The sequence below is a fragment of the Pseudophryne corroboree genome, chromosome 3 (genome assembly GCF_028390025.1).
Source record: "Pseudophryne corroboree isolate aPseCor3 chromosome 3, aPseCor3.hap2, whole genome shotgun sequence".
Taxonomy (NCBI): Eukaryota; Metazoa; Chordata; class Amphibia; order Anura; family Myobatrachidae; genus Pseudophryne; species Pseudophryne corroboree.
The window spans coordinates 379,468,432-379,486,140 of record NC_086446.1 but is presented as its reverse complement, the minus strand read 5'-3'; positions in this window follow the sequence as shown (position 1 = coordinate 379,486,140).

Below are 17,709 nucleotides of genomic sequence, written 5' to 3'. Positions count from 1 at the left end.
CCAGTTCAGTGTTTGAACATCCCACCATAACTTGTTCTCTTTTGTAATCAGTTTCTCCAGCTGTGTAAAGTGTTTGAAGAAAGCACTGGTGTTATGTGTAATGGTGGGAGTGTCGTTAAATTGTGCGAAAAGTGTATGGGCTCTAAGTTCCCTATCCTGTTGGTTGTCTAGAATACCCATAAGGGTATGTGGTTAACCTCTTGCAGCAGATTCGGAACAAGAATTGCAGATATACAGAAATGGGTTCTCTGCGCACTGAGGTGTTAATCTGAGGCGGGGTGTGCTGCTGGTAATGAGGGGTGTCCCACCCCCCCTTAAATGGTAAGTATACAGATGTGGATAAATCCACAGGGAACCAGCGCTCAAACCCTATTTGTAGTGGTGAATGATACGGTTATAAAGTGAAACTAAAATCAATAATGAAAAAGCAGGTAATATACTTAAGGTTGTTTATTCTAAGATGCTGAGATACTTTCTTTCCCAACAGGTATAAATTCGGTTTAAAAGTCAATCAGTGATTGGGGCACGCTCCTGGTTTGAGCTTAAATTCTGAAGTGCAAGGTTCAATTGAAAGAACAAATGCTGTAATCTTTGTAAAGTCGAAAAAAAGAAAAAGAAAAATGCCACAAAAAAATATTAATGATAATATGTACTAAAGTCCAAACGGTTTACAAGTCTATACAGACAGCGGCGTCCCGCTAATCTGTGCTCTGAAGTGAAGGATTCTCTTGTGAAGTGATGAACAGTTGACAGCGGTAGTGTATGCTTTGGTTAGAGTGGAGAATAAGGACCCTGGACTGGCGCTATTCCTCCTGCAGCACGTCCCACAGTAGAGCGCCCGAATCAGGCCCGCTCTGTGGGGCCGCTGACCTGGGGTGTGCGCCTGTCACAGAGGCGAAGTGGACCCGGCCGGAGCTCTCCGAGTGGCTGGCCGCGCCTCTCCTCCTCCTACAGGGACTTACCTTCTCCCTTCCCCTCCGCCTTCCACTCTCCGCTGTCTCGGGCTTCTTCCGTCGCCTGGCAACCGGTTGCTTCCGGAACTCCGGATCACGTGACCGGATGGTTTGCGGAAAGGATTAGCAGTACTGTCCTTCTTTGTAGTGAATATTCGTCCTCAGTCCAATGTAGTATAGATGGGTAGCTCCAACGCGTTTCGACCTGTTAGGGTCTTCCTCTTGGAGTCATTTGTGTGTTTAGGTTGCAGGAATTTAAGGTGTCCTGATAGGGTGGGATCAATTCCCATTGGTCCTCTGATCTTGCTTTGTGATTGGCTCACAGCTTGTCAATCGAAGTTTATGGGAGGATGTGACATCATCACAGTGCTTTAGAGTGTGCCCAGTATTATCTGGCTTTGTGATTGGCTCACAGCTTGTCAATCGAAGTTTATGGGAGGATGTGACATCATCACAGTGCTTTAGAGTGTGCCCAGTATTATCTGGCTTTGTGATTGGCTCACAGCTTGTCAATCAAAGTTTATGGGAGGATGTGACATCATCACAGTGCTTTAGAGTGTGCCCAGTATCGTCTGGCTTTGTGATTGGCTCACAGCTTGTCAATCAAAGTTTATGGGAGGATGTGACATCATCACAGTGCTTTAGAGTGTGCCCAGTATTGAAAAAAGGAAAATAATGGAAAAATATATCCGTAGTGAAAAGGATATATATAAAGTTACAATATAGCAGTTATATGAATCAATCTTGCAGAATGGTGTTAATACTCAAAATAATGAACCTTGGGATATTTTGAGGCTATGTTCAAAAGCATGAGAATAATAATTAACCCTCTACAGCATTAACCAATGCCTGTCACTACTTTGATGTAAGAATATCATAGAATAGTGAATGTAGCTGCTGTTGAATTTAATTGAAATGGGATATGTCTTCATTTGCATATGACAGACCTAATTTCGTTGTCAATGTTGAGCCCTTTGGGGGCCAGTGTCCCTAAATTAATCATCATGCACAGTTCTTCCTTATTGATTCTGGAGATGTAATCACCTCCTCTCCAGTTCTTTTTGACCTCTTTTACACCAGTGAACTTAAGTAGAGCAGGGTTTGAGTTGTGAAACTCTTTGAAATGTTGGGATAATGGGTGGTCTTCTGTGCCTTTCCTAATGTTGCGTACGTGTTCCCCAATTCTGACTTTCAGTGGTCGTATTGTTCTTCCTACGTATTGTTTAACACATGGGCATTGGAGGATGTATATAATGCCCTTGCTGTGGCATGTCAACCTATCCCTTATCTTATACTCATGTGTATTCGCCTCAGATATTATGCTATATGTTGGTGTAGTACTCCTGGAATTGGTTACCTTACAACCTACACATGTCCCGCAATGGAAAAACCCTCCTTTGCTATGTGAGCCATCAATGGTAGTCTGTGTGGTGTTTGTCGGAGGTTTGCAGCTATGTATAAGTTTTTGTTTAATGTCTGGAGCTTTTTTGTATACTACCTTAGGATTCTGTGGTAGTATCTCTGCCAAGGTGTCATCTTGTAGTAATATTGGCCAGTGTTTTTTGAGGATCTTCTTGACTTTATGTGCCTGGTCAGAATATTGTGTGATGAATATAGGTCCTTCAGTCATATTTTTTTGTGCAGATTTGTCCTTGTAGTCCAAAAGTGTTGAGCGATCATTTGCTCGAACTGTGTCAAAGGCCCTTTTTACCAAGTCAGGGTGATAATTTTTCTCTTTGAATCTTTCACTCAGGGTGTGTCCCTGTGTGTCGTAATCATTTAGCCTAGAGCAGTTGCGTCTAAGTCTTTTAAACTGGCCCATCGGGATACCGCTAAGCCAGGTAGGATGATGTCCACTTGAGGCTAGTATAAAGCTATTTACATCAACTGCTTTATTGAATGTGTTGGTGTGCAACGTCCCTTCCTTTACAAAGATATTGAGATCTAGAAATTCCACCTTTTCTTGACTGTAATGTGAGGTGAATTGCAGATTGCGGTCATTGTTGTTGAGATGTGATAGAAAGCTCTTAAGTGATTGTTCGTCCCCTTTCCAGATGAAAAAGACATCATCTATATACCTGGTCCAGAGGACGAGATTTGCGCCAAGGTCTGGGTCTGACCATATGATGTCGTCTTCCCATTTACTCATAAAGAGGTTTGCGTAACTTGGCGCAAATCTCGTCCCCATGGCGGTCCCTGTGGTTTGCAGAAAGAAATCGTTATCGAACCAGACATAGTTGTGAGTCAGTATGTAGTCTATTCCTCCTAGAATGAATTCCCGCTGTTCTATCTTCATGTCTGGGTCGTTGTCTAGGAAATGTTGTATGCTACGTCGTCCCTGTGTGTGATCTATAACTGAGTACAAGGATGTTACATCGCTTGTAGCTAGCCAATAATTGTCTTCCCATGAAATAGATTGCAGTTTCTGTAGGATGTCCGTGGTATCTTTGAGGTACGATTTTTGCTGTTTAACATACGACTGCAGGAAAGTGTCAATGTACTGTGATAGATTGGAACTGATGGAACCTATGCCGGAAATAATAGGTCTACCTGGTGGTTTGGTAGGATGTTTATGAATTTTTGGTAAGTAATAAAATACCGGTATTATGGGATGTTGTGTATCCAGGTAAGTGTGTTCCTGTGTGGATAGAATGCCTATGTCTAGTCCCTCTTTGAGTAGAGTTTGTAATTGTTGTTTGAACAAGGTTGTGGGGTCTCCTTTAAGTTTCTTATAGGTGTTAGTGTCATTAAGGATCCTATTGGCCTCCTCCATGTAGTCCGCTTTATTGAGAAGTACTATCCCCCCTCCCTTATCAGCTGGCTTTATGATTATATCAGTATTTTTACTTAGATCAGAGATGGCTCTCCTTTCCTTAGTGGAAAGTATTCATGTATGCTACGTATGCTAAATTTACATTTACTCAGCAGCTGCTATTGTCTGCAGCCACCAGGTTAGAGGTCCAGCTGGAAGGTCCCTCTCAGAGCGGCAGCTGCGGAAAGTTTCTATGACAGGGGGCATCATGGGTGGGATGTACTAACCTTGCAGTGTACATCCTGCCATACATCGCCAGACATCACACCAATACTAGTTGAATATGTACTAGTATGCAATCAGTATCGCAAAGGAAAGCTCGGAAACGATGTTCTCCTGTCCCTGGACTTCTGGGTTTATGAACCAGGAGTTCGTCTGCGCATACGTAGAAGGACGCAGCGGCTGTGGGGCATGCTGGGAGGGATCTGATCGGATCCCTCACACAGTGCGACGTGGAAAGAAAAAGAAACCCTCCGTGTTGGAGCCCTGCCGACGGGCCTTTGGTACATTTGGATTGCTGTAAAAACCCTGAAAACTTGGTTTTTACCAAATTTCTGCTTTCGTACATCTCGCACCATGGGGGTAATTCCAAGTTGATCGCAGCAGGATTTTTGATAGCAACTGGGCAAAACCATGTGCACTGCAGGGGAGGCAGATATAACATGTGTAGAGAGAGTTAGATTTGGGTGTGGTGTGTTCAATCTGCAATCTAATTTGCAGTGTAAAAATAAAGCAGCCAGTATTTACCCTGCACAGAAACAATATAACCCACCCAAATCTAACTCTTTCTGCACATGTTATATCTGCCTCCCCTGCAGTGCACATGGTTTTGCCCAGTTGCTATCAAAAATCCTGCTGCAATCAACTTGGAATTACCCCCCATGTGCAACCAGATCAGATGAAGCATTTGCTGGTGTGGTCGCATCTGATACGACCATGCCAGGCAAGTGGTTAAAGAACATAAATATGGTTACAGCAAGCTTCTCTTCTCCCTCCAGCACCAATACTTCAGATCAGATGGCATATGACAATCTTAAAGGATATGGCTACACCATTACCCCACACTCTTCTCCACCAGCACACTGGTGGAGAAGAGTGTTCCAAATACATTCCACAATATCCCACTCTGCAGAACATTGGAGCAAGAGCGGGAGTCTGGGGGAGCGGTAGAAGAACCTAGTAATGACCCTGAACATTGGTCTTTTTATACACTGGATAGTGTATGGAATACAGTATTAATATTTAACACTATAGTTGGTCTATAGTATAAACTGTATCCAACATATTTAAATAATATAAACAAGATAAATGGTCAGGAGAAGGTTAAACATACAATAATAATTAAAAACACAAACATAATTAGAACCAGTATTGCACTTTCTAAGCACACATTCTTCCACCTCTCGGTAAGGTTCCTGTCTCTTTTTCCTGGCAGCTACACTCTGGTCCAGTGCACCGATTGAGGACTCAGATCCACACACTCAGAAAACTTGGTAGAAGAAGCTGCTACTACTGGTCATGTGCAGCCAGAGCCGGCCCTAACCAATTTGATGCCCTAGGCAAGATTTTGGCTGGTGCCCCCTAGCACCGCCGCTAGTTCTGCAGGAGATGCCTAGCATGAGTCAGCTGGTAGCTCTGCTAACATCGGGCGCCTTTTGTTTATGAAAATGCATCATATTATTTGCATTACTATGTGGCTAGGATGCACAAGCAGCTTCTGCTGATTAAAATTATATGCAGCATGCCTATATTCTGTGTGCGACTGCGGCTGCATACGAAATGCTACATTACAGTGATTTCCAGGAATACACTGCAATGTAGCATTTCATATGCAGATACAGCCGCAGTCACACACAGAATATAGGCATGCCACATATCATTTTAATCAGCAGAAGCTGCTGGTGCCCCTAAGCACACCAAATACCCTAGGCATTTGCCTAGTTTGCCTATGCCTAAGGCCGGCTCTGTGTGCAGCAGATCTGCTCTGTCCCTTAAACTGCATGATGTGGCGGCAGCTCTAGTAATCTTACTATATACCATTGCTATTGTCATATTTTTGAGCCACTTGCCTAGAGGAGGGGAGTTTCTGGGCAGCCGGACCTTACCCCCTTCCCCCTTTCCTGGCGCAATCGTTGGGATCATGAAGTTGGGGCAGGACCAAGAGGATGCAGTTCTCTGTGGGTGACAGTTCACTGAGGGTGACTTACTTTCCACGGAGGACTGTGGGTTCCCTGTATGTTTCAGGGGAGTAGGTAAGTGTGGATGCAGCTCAGAATGAGCCTCAGCAGTTTATTTTATTTTTTTATTCAGGCAAAAAAAGTCAGGCTACTGGGCCCATTGAAGCCACTCAACCCTTGGCAGGAGTCTAGTTTCCAGCCCTGCTTACAGAGATTCAGGTTTAAGTATATCCATGCTTGCACAGGATTCGGTATGATATCCCAATGGACAGGATGCCGGCGGTCAGAATACAGACAACGGCATCCTGACCATCAGAATCCTAACAGCCTCCCAGAAAGTACCCTAACCCTCCCTTGTGGGTGCCTAACCCTAAGCCTCCTGGGTGGTGCCTAATCCTAACCGTCCTGGGTGGTGCCTAACCCTAACCCTCCCTTCCCCACTGCCTAAATGTAACCATCCCTGCTTGGTGCCTAACCCTAACCTCCCATTGTAAGTAGAGATGAGCGGATTCGGTTTTACTCGGTTTTACTCGGTTCTCAAAACCGAATCTTATTGGCTATCCAAAACACGTGACATCCGTGAGCCAATAAGATTCGGTTTTGAGAACCGAGTAAAACCGAGTAAAACCGAATCCGCTCATCTCTAATTGTAAGTGCCTAACCCTAACCCCCCTTCAAATGCCTAAAACTCCCACCCCCCGCAGCAGGATGCGAGCGCATCCCGCTGAAAGAATTATAGGGATTTCAGGCATCTGTATTTTGATGCCGGGATACCGAGCTCCATCTGGATTTTCACGCCAGCCTTATGCCGTTGTTTGGGATTCCGGCGTCGGTACTTCGACGGGTTCCTGTCCGGCAGTATTTTAACTGCATCCCCTGCAACTGAGTCACTATTTCAAGTGACTTGAAGGCAGGAAAGCAATGCAACAAAGCAATGAGAAAGGCAAGTCAGATGCTTGGTTGCATAGGGAGAGGAATCAGTAGCAGGAAAAAAGAAGTGATAATGCCACTGTATAGGTCATTAGTACGGCACCATCTTGAATACTGTGTCCAGTTCTGGAGACCCTATCTCCAGAAGGATATAAATACATTAGACAGTGTACAAAGAAGGGGAACTAAAATGGTGCATGGCCTACATCACAAAACTTACCCGGAAAGGCTAAAAGATCTTAACATGTATAGTTTGGAGGAGAGAAGGGAAAGGGGGGGACATGATAGAAACTTTCAAATATATCAAGGGTCTTAACAAAGTACAGGAGGGAAACATTCTTCAAAGGAAAAGAAGTATTAGAACTCGAGGGCATACATTGAGACTGGAGGGGGGGAGGTTCAGTGGAAATTTAAGGAAAAATTACTTCACAGAAAGGGTAGTGGATAAGTGGAATAGCCTCCCATCAGAGGTGGTAGAGGCTAAGACTGTAGGGCAATTTAAACATGCTTGGGAAAGGCATATGAATATCCTTACAAAGAATTAAGGTTAAAAAAGGGTTGAGATTGCCTAAAGGATAAAATAAAAAAGGGGCAGACTAGATGGGCCAAGTGGTTCTTATCTGCCGTCAAATTCTATGTTTCTATCCCTTGCCCACAGGTGACTTAATTATAGACTTACCATACCATCCCTTTAAACTGAGACTCTCATGAATAACACAGGTTCTGTGACTGATTAAAACCAGGTGAAATACAGACTTGCAGTCAGCCAGCCAGCCACAGACTAGTGTAATTTCTTAGTGTCCTGGATTAAAGAGATAGTATGGTAAGCCTGCAGACTATTAGCATACTTTCCATACCCTCATACCATCCAACTGTACCTTTTTGGCAGGAGCAGTATCTTTTTTATGGTCTGTACCTGCCAAAAAGGGTTGTGTACCGATTTTTTACTCTCCAAGTTTACATTGAAAGTATAGGAAAGGGGGAGTGGCCACACACCCCTTTACCCCAGGCCATGCCCATTTCCAAATTTGTACCGGTTTTTATGTGTAAAATGTTGAATGGTTTGAATTAGTACCTCAGTCAATTTGATTTAACCATATGTGCTGAGCAATACAGCTTTAAAACCTAGGGGGATGTTCTTCTAAGCCTTGAAAAGTGATAAAGTACCAGCCAATCAGCTCCTGTCATGTCATAGGCTGGATTTGAAAAATGACAAGAGCTGGTTAGTGGATACTTTATCACCGTGAAATGTATCACTTTTCAAGGCTTAGCACATCTAGCCTTAGACCATTAGGGTGCCTTGAGGACCGCGTTTGGGAACTTCTGTATTAGGTATTGTTCTATGTAAACATACATTATACATTATTTCTGCAAATAAAGATAGAAGACTGCATTCACTAGGGTTAAGGGTTAACATGTGACGCTGCTATACCTGAAGGTGTCCTACCTTACTGTATTCACATTATTGCTGCAGTCGCGCCAAACAGCCCTTCTCGGGCGCTAGGTCCTGTTAGACTCTGTTAGCATCTGGCAACTTTTTAGGGTCTTTTACCTGAAAATGTGTCTCAGTCACAATGCGATGCGACTAGGATGCACCAGAAAGCTGTGGTGATTAATCTGATATAAGACACTGTACACGAAGAGCCTAATTCAGCATGGATCGGTGTTGAGACAGAAATTGTGATTTTCTCATTCCTTTTTCTGCTAAAAAAATGCATGTGAAGAACCACCCAGAAAGGTAAAAGACACCCACCAATGCATTCACAAATTTGAGATTCATACGCAGAAATCGAGTACCATCGTCAATTCCGGTTGTCCTATGTATACGTAGGATATACGTGGCTGCAGTCACAGCCGTGTCATGTTTTTAATTGCAGCAATTGCACCTGACGTCAGCTACATGCCCCGAAAATGGACATGAGGCGCCTGTGTTTTCCCAATTACTTTACTGGCCCTGCATTTGCATTGCGGTCACAGCACATGCGAATTTGCAATTTTGCAACTGAAGCTGAATAAGGCCCAAAGTGCTATGATGCACTGGCAGCAGCTTTTTTCCGTACAAAGTTCTGTTTTACTTATACAGACTATGGGGTATGTTTTATAGTTTGATTTTGTATTTGATTTTAAGTTTCATTTAAATCAACTGAAACCTAATCAAATCAACTTTATTTTTAACTTATGAAATCCCACATTTATTAAGATTCGATTTTCAAATTGATTTCAAAATCGAATTCGATGTTCTAGTGATTTTGTGTTCGGTTTAGGATATCCATTTCAAAATCACCTAGAAAATCACCTAATAAATCGAACGCAAAATCGAAAAAAACATCCTTGTGTATTCCTATTGGTCCAACTATATCACATGCAAGAAGCTGCTGTGGTTTCTCTAATTCTGGTTTGCGCACATCTCCGATTCTGGGGCACCTGCACCTGTTCTATGTATGTGCAGAATGGGCCTTTGTCGTTATAAACAGTGCCCCCTAAGCCGCAGCCTGTCACCGCTTGGGGTCAAGGAATCCAAATATGCAGGATCGATGTGCCCTGGATCCATCTCTGAATGTGGCCTATAATTTCTACAGCCACAGTGAACAACATGTTTGGGTCCTTTTTTATTAGAGGTATGCGCAGATCCTCAAGTGTTTTTTTATTTCTTTTAAAATTGATAAAACATCTAAAATCATGTAATTTGGACCTGTTACATTTAGAGATGAGCGGGTTCGGTTCCTCGGGATCCGAACCCCCCCGAACTTCACCCATTTTACACGGGTCCGAGGCAGACTCGGATCCTCCCGCCTTGCTCGGTTAACCCGAGCGCGCCCGAATGTCATCATCCCGCTGTCGTATTCTCGCGAGATTCGTATTCTATATAAGGAGCCGCGCGTCGCCGCCATTTTCACTTGTGCATTGGAGATAGGGAGAGGACGTGTGCAGCGTTCTCTCAGTTGTGTTCAGTGTGCTGCAAATATCTGTGCTCAGTGTGCTGCAAATATCTGTGCTCAGTGTGCTTGCAAATATCTGTGCTCAATGTGCTGAAAATATCTACGTTCTCTGCCTGACAAATGCTCCATATCTGTGCTCAGTGTGCTGCAAATATCTGTGCTCAGTGTGCTTTATTGTGGGGACTGGGGACCACCAGTATATAGTAGGAGGACAGTGCAGAGTTTTGCTGACCAGTGACCACCAGTAATATACGTTCTCTGCCTGAAAAACGCTCCATATCTGTGCTGCATTGTAGTATATAGTAGGAGGACAGTGCAGAATTTTGCTGACCAGTGACCACCAGTATTATATCAGTACGGTACAGTAGTCCACTGCTCTACCTACCTCTGTGTCGTCAAGTATACTATCTATCCATACCTGTGGTGCATTTTAGTTGTTGTGCGCAGTAGTAGGAGGACAGTGCATAATTTTGCTGACCACCAGTATATAATATATAGCAGTACGGTACAGTAGTCCACTGCTCTACCTACCTCTGTGTCATCAAGTATACTATCCATCCATACCTGTGGTTCATTTTAGTTGTTGTGCGCAGTAGTAGGAGGACAGTGCATAATTTTGCTAACCACCAGTATATAATATATAGCGGTACGGTACAGTAGGCCATTGCTATTGATATATTACTGGCATATTATTCCACACATTAAAAAATGGAGAACAAAAATGTGGAGAGTAAAATAGGGCAAGATCAAGATCCACTTCCACCTCGTGCTGAAGCTGCTGCCACTAGTCATGGCCGAGACGTTGAAATGCCATCAACGTCGTCTGCCAAGGCCGATGCCCAATGTCATAGTAGAGAGCATGTAAAATCCAAAAAACAAAAGTTCAGTAAAATGACCCAAAAATCAAAATTAAAAGTGTCTGATGAGAAGCGTAAACTTGCCAATATGCCATTTACGACACGGAGTGGCAAGGAACGGCTGAGGCGCTGGCCTATATTCATGGCTAGTGGTTCAGATTCACATGAGGATGGAAGCACTTATCCTCTCGTTAGAAAACTGCAGTGCCACTCCTAGATGGGCCAGGTGTTTGTGTCGGCCACTTGGGTCGCTTAGCTTAGTCACACAGCGACCTTGGTGCACCTCTATTTTTCTTTGCATCATGTGCTGTTTGGGGACTATTTTTTGAAGTGCCATCCTGTCTGACACTGCAGTGCCACTCCTAGATGGGCCAGGTGTTTGTGTCGGCCACTTGGGTCGCTTAGCTTAGCCACACAGCTACCTTATTGCACCTCTTTTTTTCTTTGCATCATGTGCTGTTTGGGGACTATTTTTTAAATCTGCCATCCTGTCTGACACTGCAGTGCCACTCCTAGATGGGCCAGGTGTTTGTGTCGGCCACTTGGGTCGCTTAGCTTAGTCACACGGCGGCCTTGGTGCACCTCTTTTTTTCTTTGCATCATGTGCTGTTTGGGGACTATTTTTTGAAGTGCCATCCTGTCTGACACTGCAGTGCTACTCCTAGATGGGCCAGGTGTCTGACACTGCAGTGCCACTCCTAGATGGGCCAGGTGTTTGTGTCGGCCACTTGGGTCGCTTAGCTTAGTCACACGGCGACCTTGGTGCACCTCTTTTTTTCTTTACATCATGTGCTGTTTGGGGACTATTTTTTGAAGTGCCATCCTGTCTGACACTGCAGTGCTACTCCTAGATGGGCCAGGTGTTTGTGTCGGCCACTTGGGTCGCTTAGCTTAGTCATTCAGCGACCTCGTTGCAAATTTTAGGACTAAAAATAATATTGTGAGGTGTGAGGTGTTCAGAATAGACTGGAAATGAGTGGAAATTATGGTTATTGAGGTTAATAATACTATGGGATCAAAATGACCCCCACATTCTATGATTTAAGCTGTTTTTGAGGGTTTTTTGTAAAAAAATCACCCAAATCCAAAACACACCCGAATCCGACAAAACAATTTCAGGGAGGTTTTGCCAAAACGCGTCTGAATCCAAAACACGGCTGCGGAACCGAATCCAAAACCAAAACACAAAACCCGAAAAAAATGTCCGGTGCACATCACTAGTTACATTACATATAGCTTTTACAGTTTTATTAATATCTGTCCTGATCCATTGACAAGCGCTATGAGAGTTGCAGCTGTGTTTGTGCACGTTGAGAATCTGCAAAATTATTAAAAAAATCCAGAAGCCCTGTAAAGTATAGAAATGCATACCCCTAAACTGTCCCAATTTCAGCAGGACAGTCCCGCTATTCGGACACTGTCCCACCCACGGGCAGCAGTGTCCAGCCGGGATGGGGGGGGGGCGTGAGTTGTTGGATCCTTTCATCACCCGCTGCTCTGCTCTGCAAAGCAGCGCGTGATCTCTGAACAGATGCCATGCACACGCACACAGCATCTATTCAGTGCCAGGAGGTGAGCAGGGAGCTGCCCAGCGGCTCAGGGAGCACTGCGCACGCCCCCAAAATGATGGAAAATGGGTCTGTCCCGCGACGCCATGCCCACTTGGCATAGCCCATGCCCCTCCCACCTGAGGCCATGCCTCCTTTCCGAGTCCTGCACAGCGTAGCCACGCCAGTGTCTCGAACCTACAAAATTGTGAGGTATGGAGATGTGCAGGGAAGCAATTGCAAAGGCACAGCAACTGCGTACACTTCTCCAGAACACACGCGCATATTTCAATAATCAGTGGTGCGCAGCATGGCAGCCTGAACAGTGATGCTAAAGGCACGCTGTTTGAGTACAGATTTGCAGCTGCATCCAGCAACACACCCCAAAAATGACTGTGACATGCCTGCATTTATGACACCACAAACAGTGCCTGACTGTCAGTCACTCTGTGTGAAGATGAACGCTGCAAGTCGCATCACTATTACATACCCTCCAACATTTTAAACCTAAAAATCGGTACAAATTAGAAAATGGGGCGTAGCCACGGGTAAAGGGGGCATGGTCATGCCCCTTTTCCTGTACTTTCAATGGAAGTTTGGAGAGCCAAATCTTGGTACAGACCATAAAAAAAAGGTACTATTCCTGTTAAAATGGTACAGTTGGAGGGTATGCTATTAGACATTAGTGCATGTGCTTAATTGCAAAAACATTGGCATAGCGTTCGTCATCTCTACTTTTATAGGCATCATGAAGGTTTAGGGAACAGAATGTTGTCTAGAAGCGAAAATCGCTTTCTGTTAGTCTATTATTTTGGCATTTATAGTTCTATTTTGTGTTACATTTTCAATTTGAATGTTATTAAATCAAGGGATCCTATATTCGTTTATGTAAAAGTACCGATGTTGTGCTGTTATGCGATTTTGAATGGTATTTGGCTTTATATTTGATTTTGCCTTTAGTAAATCTCCAAGTGCAAATCGACTGCAATATCACACACAAAAAATTTGAACATATAGCATATACACAGAAGTTGCACACAGATATACAAATCATTTATCAAATGAATCAGGTGCATCCTAGTTACATCACAAAAGATGCAAAAATACATCTGTCGCTAGTAGAGATGAGCGGGTTCGGTTTCTTTGAATCCGAACCCGCACGAACTTCACTTTTTTTTCCACGGGTCCGAGCGACTCGGATCTTCCCGCCTTGCTCGGTTAACCCGAGCGCGCCCGAACGTCATCATGACGCTGTCGGATTCTCGCGAGGCTCGGATTCTATCGCGAGACTCGGATTCTATATAAGGAGCCGCGCGTCGCCGCCATTTTCACTCGTGCATTGAGATTGATAGGGAGAGGACGTGTCTGGCGTCCTCTCCATTAGAATAGAGATAGATAGATTAGATAGAGAGAGATTGTGCAGAGTCGCAGACAGAGTTAGTTTACCACAGTCAGTGACCAGTGCAGTTGCTAGTTAACTTTTATTTAATATAATATATCCGTTCACTTCTCTCTGCTATATCCGTTCTCTGCCTGAAAAAAAAAACGATACACAGCACAGTCAGTCACACAGTGTGACTCAGTCTGTGTGCACTCAGCTCAGCCCAGTGTGCTGCACAGTCATCAATGTATAAATTAAAAGCTTATAATTAATTGTGGGGGAGACTGGGGAGCACTGCAGGTTGTTAGCAGGAGCCAGGAGTACAATTATATTAATTAACAGTGCACACTTTTGCTGCAGGAGTGGTGACCAGTGCCTGACCACCAGTATAGTATTGTTGTATACTACTAATATCTCTTTAAATATCAACCAGTCTATATTAGCAGCAGACACAGTACAGTGCGGTAGTTCACGGCTGTGGCTACCTCTGTGTCGGCACACGGCAGGCAGTCCGTCCGACCAGAATTGTATTATTTATTATTATATACCTACCACCTAACCGTGGTTTTTTTTTCATTCTTTATACCGTCATAGTGTCATCCTAATTGTTACGAGTATACTACTATCTCTTTATCAACCAGTGTACAGTGCGGTAGTTCACGGCTGTGGCTACCTCTGTGTCGGCACACGGCAGGCAGTCCGTCCGACCAGAATTGTATTATTTATTATTATATACCTACCACCTAACCGTGGTTTTTTTTTCATTCTTTATACCGTCATAGTGTCATCCTAATTGTTACGAGTATACTACTATCTCTTTATCAACCAGTGTACAGTGCGGTAGTTCACGGCTGTGGCTACCTCTGTGTCGGCACACGGCAGGCAGTCCGTCCGACCAGAATTGTATTATTTATTATTATATACCTACCACCTAACCGTGGTTTTTTTTTCATTCTTTATACCGTCATAGTGTCATCCTAATTGTTACGAGTATACTACTATCTCTTTATCAACCAGTGTACAGTGCGGTAGTTCACGGCTGTGGCTACCTCTGTGTCGGCACACGGCAGGCAGTCCGTCCGACCAGAATTGTATTATTTATTATTATATACCTACCACCTAACCGTGGTTTTTTTTTCATTCTTTATACCGTCATAGTGTCATCCTAATTGTTACGAGTATACTACTATCTCTTTATCAACCAGTGTACAGTGCGGTAGTTCACGGCTGTGGCTACCTCTGTGTCGGCACACGGCAGGCAGTCCGTCCGACCAGAATTGTATTATTTATTATTATATACCTACCACCTAACCGTGGTTTTTTTTTCATTCTTTATACCGTCATAGTGTCATCCTAATTGTTACGAGTATACTACTATCTCTTTATCAACCAGTGTACAGTGCGGTAGTTCACGGCTGTGGCTACCTCTGTGTCGGCAGTCGGCAGGCAGTCCGTCCATCCATAATTGTATTATTATTATAATATATACCACCTAACCGTGGTTTTTTTTTCATTCTTTATACCGTCATAGTGTCATACTAGTTGTTACGAGTATACTACTATCTCTTTATCAACCAGTGTACAGTGCGGTAGTTCACGGCTGTGGCTACCTCTGTGTCGGCAGTCGGCAGGCAGTCCGTCCATCCATAATTGTATTATTATTATAATATATACCACCTAACTGTGGTTTTTTTTGCATTCTTTATACCGTCGTCATAGTGTCATACTAGTTGTTACGAGTATACTACTATCTCTTTATCAACCAGTGTACAGTGCGGTAGTTCACGGCTGTGGCTACCTCTGTGTCGGCAGTCGGCAGGCAGTCCGTCCATCCATAATTGTATTATTATTATAATATATACCACCTAACCGTGGTTTTTTTTTCATTCTTTATACCGTCGTCATAGTGTCATACTAGTTGTTACGAGTATACTACTATCTCTTTATCAACCAGTGTACAGTGCGGTAGTTCACGGCTGTGGCTACCTCTGTGTCGGCAGTCGGCAGGCAGTCCGTCCATCCATAATTGTATTATTATTATAATATATACCACCTAACCGTGGTTTTTTTTTCATTCTTTATACCGTCGTCATAGTGTCATACTAGTTGTTACGAGTATACTACTATCTCTTTATCAACCAGTGTACAGTGCGGTAGTTCACGGCTGTGGCTACCTCTGTGTCGGCAGTCGGCAGGCAGTCCGTCCATCCATAATTGTATTATTATTATAATATATACCACCTAACCGTGGTTTTTTTTTCATTCTTTATACCGTCGTCATAGTGTCATACTAGTTGTTACGAGTATACTACTATCTCTTTATCAACCAGTGTACAGTGCGGTAGTTCACGGCTGTGGCTACCTCTGTGTCGGCACACGGCAGGCAGTCCGTCCGACCAGAATTGTATTATTTATTATTATATACCTACCACCTAACCGTGGTTTTTTTTTCATTCTTTATACCGTCATAGTGTCATCCTAATTGTTACGAGTATACTACTATCTCTTTATCAACCAGTGTACAGTGCGGTAGTTCACGGCTGTGGCTACCTCTGTGTCGGCACACGGCAGGCAGTCCGTCCGACCAGAATTGTATTATTTATTATTATATACCTACCACCTAACCGTGGTTTTTTTTTCATTCTTTATACCGTCATAGTGTCATCCTAATTGTTACGAGTATACTACTATCTCTTTATCAACCAGTGTACAGTGCGGTAGTTCACGGCTGTGGCTACCTCTGTGTCGGCACACGGCAGGCAGTCCGTCCGACCAGAATTGTATTATTTATTATTATATACCTACCACCTAACCGTGGTTTTTTTTTCATTCTTTATACCGTCATAGTGTCATCCTAATTGTTACGAGTATACTACTATCTCTTTATCAACCAGTGTACAGTGCGGTAGTTCACGGCTGTGGCTACCTCTGTGTCGGCAGTCGGCAGGCAGTCCGTCCATCCATAATTGTATTATTATTATAATATATACCACCTAACTGTGGTTTTTTTTGCATTCTTTATACCGTCGTCATAGTGTCATACTAGTTGTTACGAGTATACTACTATCTCTTTATCAACCAGTGTACAGTGCGGTAGTTCACGGCTGTGGCTACCTCTGTGTCGGCAGTCGGCAGGCAGTCCGTCCATCCATAATTGTATTATTATTATAATATATACCACCTAACCGTGGTTTTTTTTTCATTCTTTATACCGTCGTCATAGTGTCATACTAGTTGTTACGAGTATACTACTATCTCTTTATCAACCAGTGTACAGTGCGGTAGTTCACGGCTGTGGCTACCTCTGTGTCGGCAGTCGGCAGGCAGTCCGTCCATCCATAATTGTATTATTATTATAATATATACCACCTAACCGTGGTTTTTTTTTCATTCTTTATACCGTCGTCATAGTGTCATACTAGTTGTTACGAGTATACTACTATCTCTTTATCAACCAGTGTACAGTGCGGTAGTTCACGGCTGTGGCTACCTCTGTGTCGGCAGTCGGCAGGCAGTCCGTCCATCCATAATTGTATTATTATTATAATATATACCACCTAACCGTGGTTTTTTTTTCATTCTTTATACCGTCGTCATAGTGTCATACTAGTTGTTACGAGTATACTACTATCTCTTTATCAACCAGTGTACAGTGCGGTAGTTCACGGCTGTGGCTACCTCTGTGTCGGCAGTCGGCAGGCAGTCCGTCCATCCATAATTGTATTATTATTATAATATATACCACCTAACCGTGGTTTTTTTTTCATTCTTTATACCGTCGTCATAGTGTCATACTAGTTGTTACGAGTATACTACTATCTCTTTATCAACCAGTGTACAGTGCGGTAGTTCACGGCTGTGGCTACCTCTGTGTCGGCAGTCGGCAGGCAGTCCGTCCATCCATAATTGTATTATTATTATAATATATACCACCTAACCGTGGTTTTTTTATACCACCTAACCGTGGCAGTCCGTCCATAATTGTATACTAGTATCCAATCCATCCATCTCCATTGTTTACCTGAGGTGCCTTTTAGTTCTGCCTATAAAATATGGAGAACAAAAAAGTTGAGGTTCCAAAATTAGGGAAAGATCAAGATCCACTTCCACCTC